Source organism: Hypanus sabinus, chromosome 31, assembly GCF_030144855.1.
Source record: "Hypanus sabinus isolate sHypSab1 chromosome 31, sHypSab1.hap1, whole genome shotgun sequence".
Lineage (NCBI taxonomy): Eukaryota > Metazoa > Chordata > Chondrichthyes > Myliobatiformes > Dasyatidae > Hypanus > Hypanus sabinus.
Genome location: NC_082736.1, coordinates 19,470,390 through 19,485,583, shown reverse-complemented (window position 1 = coordinate 19,485,583; position 15,194 = coordinate 19,470,390).

Sequence of the window (15,194 nt, the reverse complement as noted above, 5' to 3'; positions counted from 1 at the left end):
TACAAACATTAGTTCCTTCTTCATAGACCTGAAACATATTAGTTTCATTACACAGTAGATGGATCAGTACATGGAACTGTAATGCTGTGTTCTTTACAGAGAATTTTTTGAGAAATGGGCAGAGAGCTTGCTTAATCTACCAGGTGTTTTGAGGTTTTTGAAAGCCTAAAGAAGGAGGTAAAAGACGTGTGAGTTGGACTATTAATCAGGGCCTATTTCGCAGCTACACGTGTGGTACAGTGGAGCGTTCAGACACTGAGTCCATTTGAAGGGAACTGAAGAACAGGAAGTGTGCTATCAAACAAATCGGATTGTACTACCACTGTTGTGTAATTAGCAAAATCAAGTAACTGCCAAGTGGGTGAGCAGGTAGGTGACTGAGACCACAACTACCTCACTTTCAAGATAGCTATAGATAGGGATGGGATATCTTTAAATGGGAGAAGGGTAAATTAGGAGGGCATTAGGCAGGAACGAATAAGGGTTAATCGGAAATATATTTTATTCTGGTAAATCCACATCAGGCATGGTGAGAGTGTTTAACGATTAATTGCACAGGGTACAGGAAAAGTTTCTTTCTGTTAGAACGAAGGACAGGAATGGAAATGGAAGAGAAACTTGGATGCCCACAGAAGTGAAGAATTTTTTTAAGAATAAACAGTAAAGGTACGTCAAGATTTGAAAGTTAGGATCAAAATGAGAATTTGAATGTTATACAATCGAAAGTAACTAAAAAAAGAAAATTTACCAAAGCCAGGAAGGGCAATGAAAAGTCCTTGGCAATTAGAATTAATGTGAATTCCAAGAAATTCTATACGTATATCTAGACAAGAGGATATCTGGTGAGAGGGTAGGACCTCTCAAGCATAAAGAGCGGAACATTTGCTTGAATCTGGAGAATATATGAAATACATAATAATTACTTTGCTTCAGTATTTACCAAAGGGAAAGAAGATATGGGCTAGTAGACAGTGTTGCATGTATAAATATGTTAGGGAGTTTGGAGGTCAAGGCAGAGGAAGTATTCGGTTTCCTTATTAGTATTAAACTTAATAGCATCCTGGGGTTGACGGATTATATGTGAGGTTTTTGAGTGAAACAACAGACGAGATTGCTTTGACATTGACCAGTAGCTTGATATCTTTCCTGGACAGAGACGAGTATAGGGTATATAAACAGAGGTTAAGAGAGGGGAAAGAATTTAGGTAGGTTGGTTGGAGAGGTAGGGGAGATTAGGATGGAAAGCAGTACTGATGAATGTTAGAGGGGAGGAGGGGGATAGGTGAGCTTGAGAGGAAAGGAGTTGTACGGAAGGCTAAGTGGGAAGCAAAATGGTATCGAAGCTTGTGAGAGGGAAGAAGATCGTATAAGGAACTGAAAACAACAGGAGAGGGGTAAAGGAAAGAGCAGCAAGCTTACGAGAATAACAGAGATTCCGATGGAAGGAAAGGGGTGGAGCGGAGAATGGAATGGGTGCGAAAAGGATGTAGAGGATTAGGAGGGGGAGCAGAGACGTACAGGGGAAATTGGAGGGTGAGCAAAGTGTTATAGGGGAGATCGGGATGTTCAGTAGAAGGGTGTGCGGGAAATAGGAAGGGGGTATATGGTGCAGGTTACAGGGAGAGGGATATAATGTATAGGGGAGGGTGGCACAGGAAACAAATAGATTGAAATGCGTTGAGAAGATTAAAGAGAGAATTTGAAAAGTAGGAAAGGGATATGTTGACATCGGGACGGGACGAGGGGTATGAGTGCGATTGGGGAGGGGAGCTTGTGTTTGTATGAAAGGGAGGGATAGGAGAGGGATATAGTGGATATTGAGTGGAAGAGCCGTATAAGCAAAATTGCTAGGTGCAGCGGAGGGGACTGGGGGAATGTGGGTCGGGATTAGAGATTTATGGGCGGGATTGATATGAGGCAGAAGGGTATGAAGGACAGAAGGCAGAAGAATGGTATGGCGAGATGGGGGAACAGAGGGGTAGAAGGAAGACTGGAAGTAGCATACAAGAGATATAGGGAACTGGGAGACCACGGAGAGCGGTCTGGGGGAGATTTACGGTTTGTTAAAATGTAAAGAAGACCAGTGGTGGTAGGAGAAGGGTATGCGGGAATGTAAGAGGTAGGATAGGGTGTAAAGAAAAGTAGGTGAGGAGGAGTGGTATAGGGGAGAGTGGGAAAAGTGAGAGGGTAGAAGAGATATACAGGGGAGTTTGCGAGAAATGTGGGTGGAGTATAGGAGAGTTTGGGAAAAGTAAGAGTGGGAACTGGGAGGGGAGGACAAGGACATAGTGAAAGGGTGTCGGAGGATCATGCTATTGGGAAAGTGGCAAGGGGTTAAGGATATCATGGAGATTGGGAAAACTGGTGGAAGGGCAGAGTGAGATTGCTACTGCTTTGAGAGTGGTATGGGAGAAAGGGATAAAGAAAGAGTTACAGAGGAATGTGGGAGGACATAAGACGTGTTGGGTGTAATGCAAGGTGTAGAGAAGCCTATGGAGAATGGTTAGACGAAAGAGAGGGATATATCGGAGATTGGGGAGGGGATCGGTAGAGAGAAGAATGGGATGGAGTGGTGGAGAGAACGGGATTGGTAGTAGAAGAGCATAGAGGAAGAGAGGGGTGTAAGGGGAGTTGGTGGGGAAAAATACATGGACAGAAGAGGGGTGTTGGGAAATGAGGGGCCTGGGCTGAGAAGGAGTGGAATGAAGACAGTTGAAGACAAGAAGGGCGTTGGGTGAAGGGAAAAAACGTTTTCTATATAAACATAGAAGATGGCTGGCATGGGTGGGGAGAATGGAAAGTAGGAAGAGACAGTGAAGAGAGGGAGGCAGAGGAGGACGCAGGCAAAAATGGTAATAAGGCGTAGGGGCAGTGCGAAAGGGAGGGAAGGTATGAACGGGAAGATATCAGGGTGAGACAGGGATAAAAATTAAGTAGATAGAGAAAGGTAAAGAGAGAACGGGCAACGTTGTAAATATAAAGAGAAAACGCGGGAGAGAGAGAGAGAGAGAGAGAGAGAGAGAGAGAGAGAGAGAGAGAGAGAGAGAGAGAGAGAGAGAACGAAAGAGAACGAAAGAGAAGAGGAAATCAAAAACAGAACGGGAATGGAGGTGAGACTGTGAGGGGAAAGAGCATTAGGAATAATATAACGGGGAGGAGAAAGATACAGATGAATGTTCAAAGGTGAGAGAACGTTGTAAGAGATAGCGGCGAGTAGTTTCGTTCACAAGTGAGATGGGAGCGGTAGGATTGGAATACAAGTGCCTGTGGAAGCGTAGGTGAGGGTTATCGAGCGATTGCGATGGGAAGAGCGGTGCAGAAGTGATTGAGATGCGGGCTAGACGGGTATAGGAGAGACTGGGAAAAGTAGGAGAGGACAATGGTGAAAAACGGAAGACGATGAGAGAGATTGTAGGAGGGGATGAGACTGGCATACTGCTGACTGGGATTGGTAGAGGGGTGCATAAGGGATTGTGGGACGAACGTATTGGATACAGGGGAACTTGACAGTAGAAGAAGAATGATACAGGGGACTGGGAGGGCAGGAATGGAGAATGTGGGAGACAGGGAGGTACTGTTAGGAGATGGGAATAAGGGGCATTCAGAGAGGCAGGAGGGATATAGAGGAAATTGGGAGGAGTACGGGATTTTAAGGGGGCGGAGACGGATATAAGGAAGTGTGTGGGAGAGGTGAGGGTAATCGGGAGACCGCAGTGGACAAGAAATGTATGAATTATTATGTACGTAAAGAATGGAGTTTGAAGGAGATTGGTATAGGGTGGAGTTGAGTATTCGAATCAGCGTGACGAAGGAGACGTGTGCAGGAGAGAGTGGGGCCAATAAGGCAGACTGGAAATGGTAGGGCACGTGTCTTGAAGGATTGGTGAGGGAATACAACTGGATAGAGAATTGTGCTCCAAACGAAAAGGGTACAGGCTTGAGTGACAGTAAAAGGAGAATGATATGGGGAACTCGGGGGATGGAATGGAGAATAGGGGAGATTGGGAGTGGTAGTGAAGTGGATAGAGAATTGTGGGAAGAAACAGAGGGGACAGGGGAGATTTACAGCGGAAGGAGAATGATGTAGGGGATCGGACGGAGAGCAATGGAGAAGGGTGGGATCGGGAGCGAGGGTTAAGAGACAACTATAGGAAACACCGGGTGTGTAGGTGAAGGATTAGGAAAGTTTGGGGGGTATGAAATGGTAATAGGGGAGATTGGAAAGGGTAGGAGAGTGGTATAGTGGAGATTGGAAGAAGTAAGAGATTTTAAGGGGGCGAAGAGGAATATACGGAATATGGGTGGAGGTGAGACAGTGGATGAGAGGGCTACCGAGGATTGTGTAAGGGGAAGACTGGGGTATGTTACATTGGGATAGGGTGAAGAAGGATATTGAAAACCTGGTGGTGGAAGAAATGGGCATAGGAGAGAATGGGGTCGAGGGGGTGTAGACGAGATTGAAATGGTAAGAGACGAGTGTAGGGGGATTGGGAGGGGTGGGGAGGGGTGCAGGTAAGATCTGAGAGGAAGGCGGTTTTGGGTAGATTGGGGGGTCAGGTTATAAGAAAGAGTGTAGCGAAGGAAACCTATATGGGGGATTGGGAGGTGACGATCGTGATATAGTGGAAATCGGACAAGGGAGAGAAATGCAGGTGGGTATATGTGAGACAGTAGGGAGAATGGGGAGAGGGGAGTGGAGAGAAAGTAGGAAATGAGTGAGGAAGTTGGGAAACAGAGAGCTACAGCAAGAGAATGTGATTTCAAAGAGAATTGATGTGAAAAATATAAAGGGATAGAAATAGGGCGAGAGGATGGGAGAGAGAGAGGGTAAGAAAGACCGCAAACAACGCCAACTAAATGTAGAGGAGTGGGGAAAGTAGACAGCACAGAAATCCGTGAATGAAGGAAAAGTGACAGCTGAGTGAGGGAAATGGAAAGAGGGGAAGAATTTGGGAAATGGGCATTTGGGAGAAGGTGTGCTGAGAAAGGGTGGGGAAAGAACGTTAACAACAGAAGAGTGGTGTCGGGTAGGTATTGAAGGAAGGGGCGGAGTGGGGGGAGTGAAATGATTGGAAAATGAGGTGTGGATAATGAGGAGAAAAGCGAGTAATGAGGAGAATTAGGAAAGAAGATGTAGAAAGTAGGGCGTTTGGGTGAACAGATGTACAGGAATAAGAGGGTTATACATGCTGGGTAATAAATGGGTGGGGAGAAGGGAAATAGCGAAAGGAGAGACACTGGCAGGCAGAGATGGAAGCGGACAATAAAGGACGACAGGGCGCAAGAGCACGAATCAGAGGGAATAAGTGTGACAGTGTGAAAGGAAAATATGAAGATGAATAAATAAAGAAGTGCGAGTGTGAAAACATAAACATAAAACTTAAATACAAATGAAAGTAAAGAAGGAAAAACATCGACCCAGAGAGATAAATAAGGATAGTGAAAGGAAGATGAATATGATGACAGAAATGAGAGTTAAAGATAAATAGACATAACGATGGAGAGCTATAAGCCGAGTGAGATTTATAAAGTAGGGTGACCAGGAATGTGAGTGGAGAGAGAGTGAAAGATAAATATATATCTGTAGAAACAGAATGAAAGAGAGAGAGAGGGAGGGAGGGAGAGAGAGAGAGAGAATCGATAGTCTACACTGGGACAAATGGTGCAGCTGAATAACACAACAGGAACGGAATGTTGCTAGCAGGAAGAGCGGCACAGATATTTTGCATTTAACTTCCGATATGTCCGAGACTAAAGACAAGAAATACGCAGTGGAATTAACTTTAAAAGAACATGAAATCCCCGATTCAAATGAAACTCTAAGATAACCGGGAAATAATCTTTGATGAACAGCAAATGAAGAGGCTCAACCCCTGGGGCGGAAAGGCAAATCTGTTCACCCGGGGAAGGTCTCCCGCCACAAACTCCAGGTGAGGAATTCCGATTGATAGTGGGACGAACGATATAGGGAACTGGGAGGGGAAGAGGGAGAAGCGGGGAAAATAGAGAGCTATGAGGGGAAGGAGAAGGCGAACAGGATGTTGAAGGAAACGGAAAGGGGAAAGAGAAGAATATACGGGAAAATATCAAAGTAGACTGGTTTAAACAAGATAGTGATTGGAATGAGCGGTATAAAAGCTTTTGGTCGTGTTAGGAGAGGGATATCGGAAGGGTAGGACGGGAAGAGTTTTCTAGGTCTGATTCGGAAGCGGAGGAGGTGTACAGGTGAGATTGGGAGGGGCAGTGGAAGGATACGAGGAATGCAGGTGAGAGCAGAAGGTTATAGGAGAAATTAAGAGAAGGAAAGGGAATATGGAGAGATTGAGGGGGCAGCGGAATATAGGGGAGATTGGAAGTGGCAGGAAATATGTCTTGGGAACTGGGAGTCAGAAGAGGGATAAAGGGATGATTGGCGAATTGTTTAATGTGTAGGGTAAATTGATAGAGGTAGAAAAGGGTATAGGGATGTAGATGTATGGCAGGGGGATAGTGTAACCGGAGGGGGAGCGGTATAGAGTAGATAAGAAGAAGAAGAATGGTTTAGACGAATGAATAAGCGGGAGGGGTGAAGTTCATGGATAGTTTGGATGGTTATATGAGAGTTTGGGAAATAGGAATGGGAAGAGGTGTATAAGGTTAGTAGCAAGGGGTTAGGGATACGGTGAAGAGTCGCAAGGAGTTAGGGGTATAAGGTGGATGGGATGGGGAGAATAAGTCTATAGAGGAGGTGGGGAGGGAGGATGAGATGTGTATATGTGTGATTGGGTGGACAGGAGATTGCGAAAGTGGAACGTGAGAAAGGCTGTAAAAGAATATACTGGAGAATGTAGTGGAGTTAGGGTAGAACGTAGATTGAGGTGGGGAGAGGGGTTATGGTGGAGATTGGGAGAAGGAAGAGATGAATAGAGTTGCGAATGCAAGGTGGCAGAGGCAGGTAAGTTGAGGGAGTGACAGGCGCTGAGAGGTCTAGACGATTCAGATGTGAAGTGGAAGGTTATAAAGGGAAGAGAAAGGGGACGAGTAGGGTTGTGAGGAGATTGGAATGTCATGAAAAGTGTAAAGCAAATAGGAAGGCGGAGCAGATGGGTATAGAACAAATAGGATGGAGGAAAATAAGTGAGGTTGAAATTGGCAGCAATTTATAGGGAAATTGGGAGGGGAAGAGAGGTGTATAGGGAAGATAGCGTGGAAAGAGCATGTGGGAAGACTGGGCGGCGAAACGTATAGGATAGATTGGGGCTAGGATGACCTGTATGAGGGAATTGGGTGGGGAGGACAAGAATATACTGAAGATTTGAAAGGGCAGGAAAAGTGTACGTGGGTATCTGAGAGAGTGTTTCGTGGTAATAGGGAGAGGAGGAAGTGAAGGAGGGAAAGTAAAAGGAAGAAACGGACGAGGTGAGTGGGAAAGAGATGGTTAGAGCAAGATAATGCGATTGAAGAGATATTGAATGACAAACAATGCAAGGCATAGAAAGAGACGTAAGCGAGATTGGGATGGAGAGATAATAAAGAGGACAACAGAGTGGTGCAGAGAGAGGATAACGGAGGAAGCATTAATTGAAAATGGAGGGAGCGGGAAATATGGGCTCCACGAAAAAGCATACTGAACATTGGCCTGGAAAGGAAGGCTGAAGATAGGAGAGTTGAGCGGCGAAGGATATGGAGGGGAGAGATTGGTGTAGGATGGGGAATGGGGGCAAAGTGGAATAAATAAAGAGTAAACTCGGGAGAGAGTGAAAAAAGAAACTGAATAGAGGTAGAGAGTGCAAAGGGGCAGAGAGCTGTCGAGAGAGATGCATAATGAATAAAAAACAAAAAAAGGATGAGAAAATCAGAAGGACAGATGGATGAGATAAAGAAAAAGAAAAATAAGGAGAAGGAGCTAAGGTATAAGCAGAGGTACAGCCATAATGAAAGAGAAATAGAATAAGATAGGGAGAGAGAAAATACATCATTAAAGAGAGAAGGAGGCCGAAAGAATGGCACAGTGGGAATCGGGGACCTCACTGAGACAGATAATCCGGCTATAGAATAAACACTAACGGACTCCGCGACAGGAACAGATGGTTGATTAAAGGAACAGCAGCTGAGCTTTTCCAGGGTTATCCTTCCATTCGTTTTCCACCTGTTCCGGGACTAAATGTAAGTAAACGGCATCGGAATTAACCTTAACAATTGACAATGATCTGCATTCAACTGTAGAACTCAAATAACTCAGAAAGTTTCTCGAAAGGACAGCAAAGGAAGAGGATCATCCTTCTGGGAGTTCGGGGATGAAAGGCCATACAATGCAGACGTGTTCAGCCTGGACGTTGATTTTGTTTCTCACATACAGTAAGCGTAAACATCTTTATGCTATGTCTCTGGCTATGCAAGAAGTATACTGTCATAATAATTTATAATAAATAGAACAGTCAACGTAACATAGAAACATAATCAAATCAATGTGAGTTAATCAGTGTGATGGCCTGGAGAAAGGAGATGTGCCAGAGCCTGTTGGTCCTGGCTTGTTATGCGACGGTGTCTTTTTCCCGGATGGTTGCTGCTGGAATAGATTGTGCTTCGGCTGACTTGGGTCGCCAATGCACCTTCAGGCCCTTTTCTTACACCTGTCTTTGTAATTGTCCTGAATCATGGGAAGTTCACAACAACAGATGCATTGAGCTGTCCGGACCACACTCCGCAGAATCCTCTGAATAAGGGAGTACAGTTCCCACACCAAGCAGTGGTGCAATCAGTCTGAATACTCTCAATTTGGGCGTCAGAAAAAGAGTAGGATGAGGAGTAGAGCGGTATGGGGGAAAGTAGGAGGATAGAAAAGGGGTAGGAAGATGGTTATAGGGACATTGACGGAGCAGAGGTATATAGCGAAGATTGGAAGTGGCAAGGAAGGTGAGAATCTGTTAGCAGGAGGAGAGGGATATTGGAAGTTTGGCAATTTTTATAAGGTATACGCGAGGTTGATAGAGGTAGGAAAAGATTATGGTGAATGCAACCGTATGATAGGTGTTACGGATTCAGCAACAATAAATATATAAGTGAGGCAGAGTTTTTTTTTATAACAAATAAAACATTTATTAAACATTGATAAAAAACAAACCCCAAAAGTAAACAAACAGCTAACGCAACCGGAAATCAGTTGCTGGGCGGCAACGTAAACATTCTTAAAGGGAAAAAGCGAAAACAGTTCTTAAAGCGATGCTGCAAAAACAGTTATTTAAAGTATTATCGCGAAAGTTCAAAATGCTTATAGTCCGTTAAAGGAGAGACTTTTTTAGACGAAGTAAATACTCTTTCATGCCGTGTTGTTACGGTTCCCAGTCGAACCATACATTCCCGCGGAGAATTTACGAAAATGAAAATGAAACGGCTTAAAGGCACTGGCCTTTCTTTGGCAAAACTGTACCCAACCGTTTATGATATTATTGCAGGGGTTAATACGGGCACAGCCAACGAATTCCTTCCAAATGAGGATCGAACACGGTCAAGCCTGTTTCACCGTCGAAATCGACTTTCTTCGATCTTTCAGCTCCCGAACTCCAATCTTCATTCTCCACTGATTTTAACTGGCAGTATTATAAAGAAACTGCGTGCAATGACCTTCTAAACTTTAGGCATCAAATAAAACTCCACCTTTCAACCAAACAGCGTCATAATATTGGACCACGCAGTAGCATGGAGTCAAAATGGCAAAGCCAGCCACGAACTACCCCGGCTCACAGGAAGGGGTCCTCCTTTTATACCCTGTAAAAATAAAAGAAACTCACATGACCTCTACTGGCTGGAAAATGACGTTACTCCATCATCACAAGACCATTCCCTTAAGTCCAGTATAGCTTCAACACCACTGTCACGTGGCAAGTACAAGATACACATCGGTACGTCACATAGGGGACTGGGGAACTTCGGATTGGTAGAGTAGTATAGAGGAGATAGGAAGGGGCAGACGATGTTTTAAAGTGGAGTACGAGAGGAGAAGTTATGTACAGGAGAAAATCGGATGGCTGGATAAAGCTATTAGGGTGATAGAAAGGGGAGGCGAAGTATAAAGGGCAGAGTGGCAAGGCGTTAAGAGTATCATTTAGATACCGTTGGGGAGAGAAGGGTATAGGCGTGGCTATAGTGTGTGGAGGAAAGTGGGAGCGGAGGAGAGTGCAACAGAGAATCGTGCGGAGAGGTATCAGTGGTGTGGAAAGTGTGAAGATGTTAGGGTAGAAGTAAAATTAGGATGGGGTGTACCGTGAGAAGGGAAATTAAATTTGGGAGGAGGTGGATAGAGAGGAAAGGTAATTGGGAGGAGTGGGGTACTGGGGAGATTAGGATGGTGTAGAGAAGGGTAAATAGAACTGAGAGACGGCGGAAATGGCGATTGCGGAGAGTGGGATGAAGTGCATGTAGACGAGATTGGAATTTGTCGGAGAAGAGTCTAGATTGATTGGAAGGGGAAAAGGGAGCAGGGGAGATTGGGGATGAAAATAGTTTTGGGTTGATTTGGGCAGGGAAAGTTATCGTAGAGATACGGCGTGGCTGTTTAGAGCAAATTCTCTAGGAGGGGTTTTGGATATAGTGGAGATCAGAAAGGTGAGTAAAAGTGCACGTGAGTATTTGAGACAGAGTATGAGGTGGTAATGGGGAGGTTAAGTGAAGGATGGTAAAAGGGGAATATATCCAGTTTGGTGAGTAGGGAGAAAAGGTTAGAGCAAGACAATGTGGTTGAAGCGATAGTGAGTATGAAACAGAGCAAGGGGTAGAAAGAGGAGCAAAAGATAATGGGAAGGAGACAGATCAAAAAGAACAACATTCAGAGGACTGAAGAGAGAGACTGATGGAGGAAGCACTGACTAAAGGGAGCAAGATGCGGAGATAGGCAGGAGACGGCATATAGACAATAGACAGTAGGTGCAGAAGTAGACCATTCGGCCCTTCGAGCATGCACCGCCATTCTGAGTTCATCTACTATCAATACTAAGTTTTTGCCTTGTCCCCATATCCGTTGATTCCCCTATCCATAAGATAACTATCTAGCTTCTATCTAGGCACATAGCACATGGGTTGGGAAAGAAGATTGGGAGGAGGAGAATGGTGCAGAGAAGGATATGGAGGGGAGAGGGCTGTGTAAGAGGGAGAAAAAAGATGGGAGTGTGTAAATTACGTGTATTAGGAGAGAAGATTTTTGAGAGGAGGCGTGAAGAAAAGATGTGGTTGGAGATTGTCTGTGTCTGTCAGGTATATATATATATATACATACGATGGTACGATGGGTGGTAAATCGGTGGGGAGAATAGAAGGGAGGATAGGACAATCAGTGAGCGTGAGCGGAAGAGAAAGGGAAAAAGAAAACGCAAGACGATGGTCGAGGGGGTGGAGGATACGACGGTGAAAGAGGAAGAAAAATAAGTAGAGAAATTTAAAAAAGACCATCAGCTCTGTTCTTCCATTCAATCGTGCGGTGATCCAAATTTTCCAGAAATCCCCACTCCCCTGCTTTCAGCCCACATTCTGATTCATGGGATAATCAAGAACCTATCTATCTGTGCATTAAATTCACCCAATGACGGCCTGCACTTCCGCTCGAGGCAACAATTTCCACAGGTTTACCATGCTCTGACTAAAGTAATTTTCATATCTCTGTACTAAATGGACGTCCTTCAATCCTGAATAAAGGCAGATCTCGAGAAAGAGTGAAAATTGCACCTCCGGAGAAGGAGAGAGTGACGAAGGGGAGAGAACTGTCGAGAAAGATGCATAGAGATAGCGAGGAAAAACCGAGGAGAAAAAAAAAAAGTTGAGAGGGATCAGAGATAAAGAGGAAGAGAGATAACGAAATGAATCTAAAGTATAAGGTCAGGGCGCATGATAATGAAGGGAGAAAGGGAGAAATGACAGAGACAAATAAGGACAGAGAAGGAAAGAAAGTACATTACTAAAGAGAGAGGGAGGCAGAAAGAGATGCTCAGTGGGTATTGGGGTTTGCTCTAGAACAGATAGTGCACATGTAGAATAAGTACTAGTAGAAGCCAGGACTAGGACGGATGATTGATGTCAGGAACAGCAGCTGAACTTTCCAGGGTTGTCGTTCAATTCATCTCGTGACATTTCCAAGACTAAAACTAACAAAACTGCATCTGATTAACGTTAAACATTTCGCAATATTCTCGATTCAACATCAAATCTAAAACAACCAGAAATATTCCTGGAGGGACAGCCAAGGAAGACGAGAATCCCTCGGAGAGATCTGGCAGGAAAGGTGCTAAAAAGCAAACTGGTTCCCACAGAGGCTGCTCTCCTCAAACTCCCACTGGATGATAGAATCGGGCGGAGCTGACCTCGGAGCATCGGCCATATCTGAACGCTTCACCGTAGCCACATCTGTAAACAAAGAAAAGGAGGCATACCTCTGGGTTTACACCTGCTCACCAACGGATACCTGTCCTACAGGGATTTGGAGGAGATCTGGGGAGAAGAGGATGCTTGTGAGAAGTGGTAAGGATGGGAGACTCAGAAGATACTCGATCTTCAGACTTGATCGGACGAAGGATTCTCCACTGAAACATTCAGAAAATACCGTGAAAGTTCGACGGGAACCGGAGGTGTGGGGTGCGACGTGTTGAGGGTCTGAGAGAGGGAGGGACAATCCCTGAGCAAGCAATAATGTCTGGAAGATAAGGGTTGAAGTAGAAACACCAATCAATTTAGGGCAAAGAGCAGAAAGGAAACGAAAACTAAAGCCAGGAAACAGAGAAGAACTTTGTGTTTGAGAAGGGGAAAATGAAGGAGGATGTTGTATTGGAAAAGGGGAGAATGTAGAGAATCGGAAGAAAGATACATTAGAAAGGGCAGTGTAGAGAATTAAGTAAAATGAGTGAATAAGTACGAGACAGAATACAGATGAAGGAAAATGGGAGGGCATAGCATATGTGTGCAGGTGGGACGGCCGGTGAATGGATGGGACGCGTCAGGGAAGGGAGAAAAGCATGAAACAGAATTGGCAACTCAGCAGAAAATTATTTCGGAAAAGCAGGGAAGAGACAAATGAGGCCATGTTAAATGTACACAGGCAGAAAATACTGAAAGAATCGGCAATTTATTTCGAGAAGGAGCCAAAGTTTCAGAGAGGAAGGCATAGATGAACATAAGATTGGGGGGAGGAAGTCTGAAATTTTGTGTCACCGACATCTCTCTAACTACACAAAAAAAACACCATTATCAAAAGAGAACGCACGCTTCTGCTATATTTGCAAAAGTATCAAGTTCTGCAAACAGTTTTACAATGTTGGAAAAAAAGCAATTACACGAACAATCACAAGGTACATGGGAACCACACCCTGTAGATGAAAGAACGAGCAACCGACAAGACAATTGGAAAAGAACAATGAATCACAAAGAATCCGGAGCAAAATGCTGCCAGAGAACAGAAAACAAAAGACGAATGCTGCAGCAATTGGGGTGGAACATCGATTTTGAACAAATCTGTTTCCTCAGCAAAAATCTGTTCAGCATTCCGCACTGACCGCTCACTGGACGTTGGGTCCGCTGGAAACCGTCACCAATCTAAATTTTCAGGCACAAAATGTTACAGGAAATCAATAGGTCAAACAGCATCCATGGAGAACTATAAAGTGCGAAGTTTCGCGTTGAGTCCCTTCATAAAGTCCATTCTATATTACCGTTCAAAAAGTCAACATTCTCACCGAGAAATGAAAAAGAGGGCGAAGCTTGGAGCTGTAGCGGTCGCTCATTTCACCGGAGCCTCTTTTGCAGACAGAGAATGAACACTTAACCTCTCAGGTTACCTCTCGCTGCCCTCTGTCTCCCTTGACAACGTCACGTCACCAGGCGTGTTAGAGTTGAGCGTTACTAGGTGAGCTGGAGGCGGTGCGGCAATTGACTGTGCTCAGGATAAACAATCACAGGCATACAAAGAAGCATTTTTATCTGTACAGAAGTTTATTTAATGACTTCAATATCAATACAATATTCAAGACTACACTTAGTCAAGATAGTTTACGAGAATGATCACTAGAATTAAATGGTTAATTTGTGAGGGCAGTTTGTTGACACTAACTGGATTACATTGCACTGCGATTAAACTTGATTGCACTGGCTGGACTACATAAAAAATGGTGGTGGTGCGGGGTAAACTCTATCAAATATTCAAAGACCTACATAGAGCTGGAAGTGGAAAGGATGTTTCCTACATTGGGGTATTCCAACACAGGAGGACACGGCTTCAGAATGCAACGTCTCCCTTTAAACAGGAAATGAGGAGGATTATTTTCAGTCGGAGGATGGAAAACCTGTAAACTTCTTAGTCATCGATGACCGTGCAGGCCAACTCAAGTAGACTTTGGTTGATTCGGCATCTATAAATGGTCAATTGGAGACGGCAGGACGCTGGGATTAGCCGGAATATAAATCACCAATGATATAATGATGAAGGAGACTCATGAGCGGAATAGATGCGTTCTTTTCTTATGTCATGGTTTTGCTTTTATGTGTCTCTAAGTACCTTGAAACCCTATCCTTAATAGTTTGAATCAACATGTTAGCAACCGATTTAGTCTGTCATAATGCCCTATAGTTTTCTTTCTTTTATCCCCTCCCTTCTCCAATGTATCTTCCCTCCTCCTCACGATCGCCTGCCTTTCTCCGCTACAACATTCCTCTTCCTTTCCTATTTTTGAACTATCTTCTTCTCTGTCGCTGGTTGACTGTTCTTTTCTGTTGTGTCTTTTTCCTCTAACACTCCGCATTTTATGAATGTCACAGATTTTTTTTTATCTCGCAAAACTCGAAACTCCCTACTTCAACCCTTGTCTCACAGTAACTATCGCTCTGCCCTGCTGCCGTCACGTATTACCTACCTCTGCTGTTGTCTCTATGCGAGCCGCATCCTGAATCTCCGCATTAGGCACAATTTTCATAGCCTTTGGCAGCAGAAATATTTTTAAACAGAGGACACGAAAACCACTCTACAAATAGCAAATCAAAGGCCATAACAAAAAGAATGACTGTAACACAGAGTTTTGATACGTAATCCCTAAACGCACACGCCCTCCAAAGTCCGAACGAAGATCCAGTCTGAACGGTCATAACCACAGGAAATTTTATGAACTAGAAAAATGCAGAATGGAAGTGAAACCTGACGGAAAATGGAGATTCGGTTTGTGGCGTGAAGAGAGAAGAGTGGA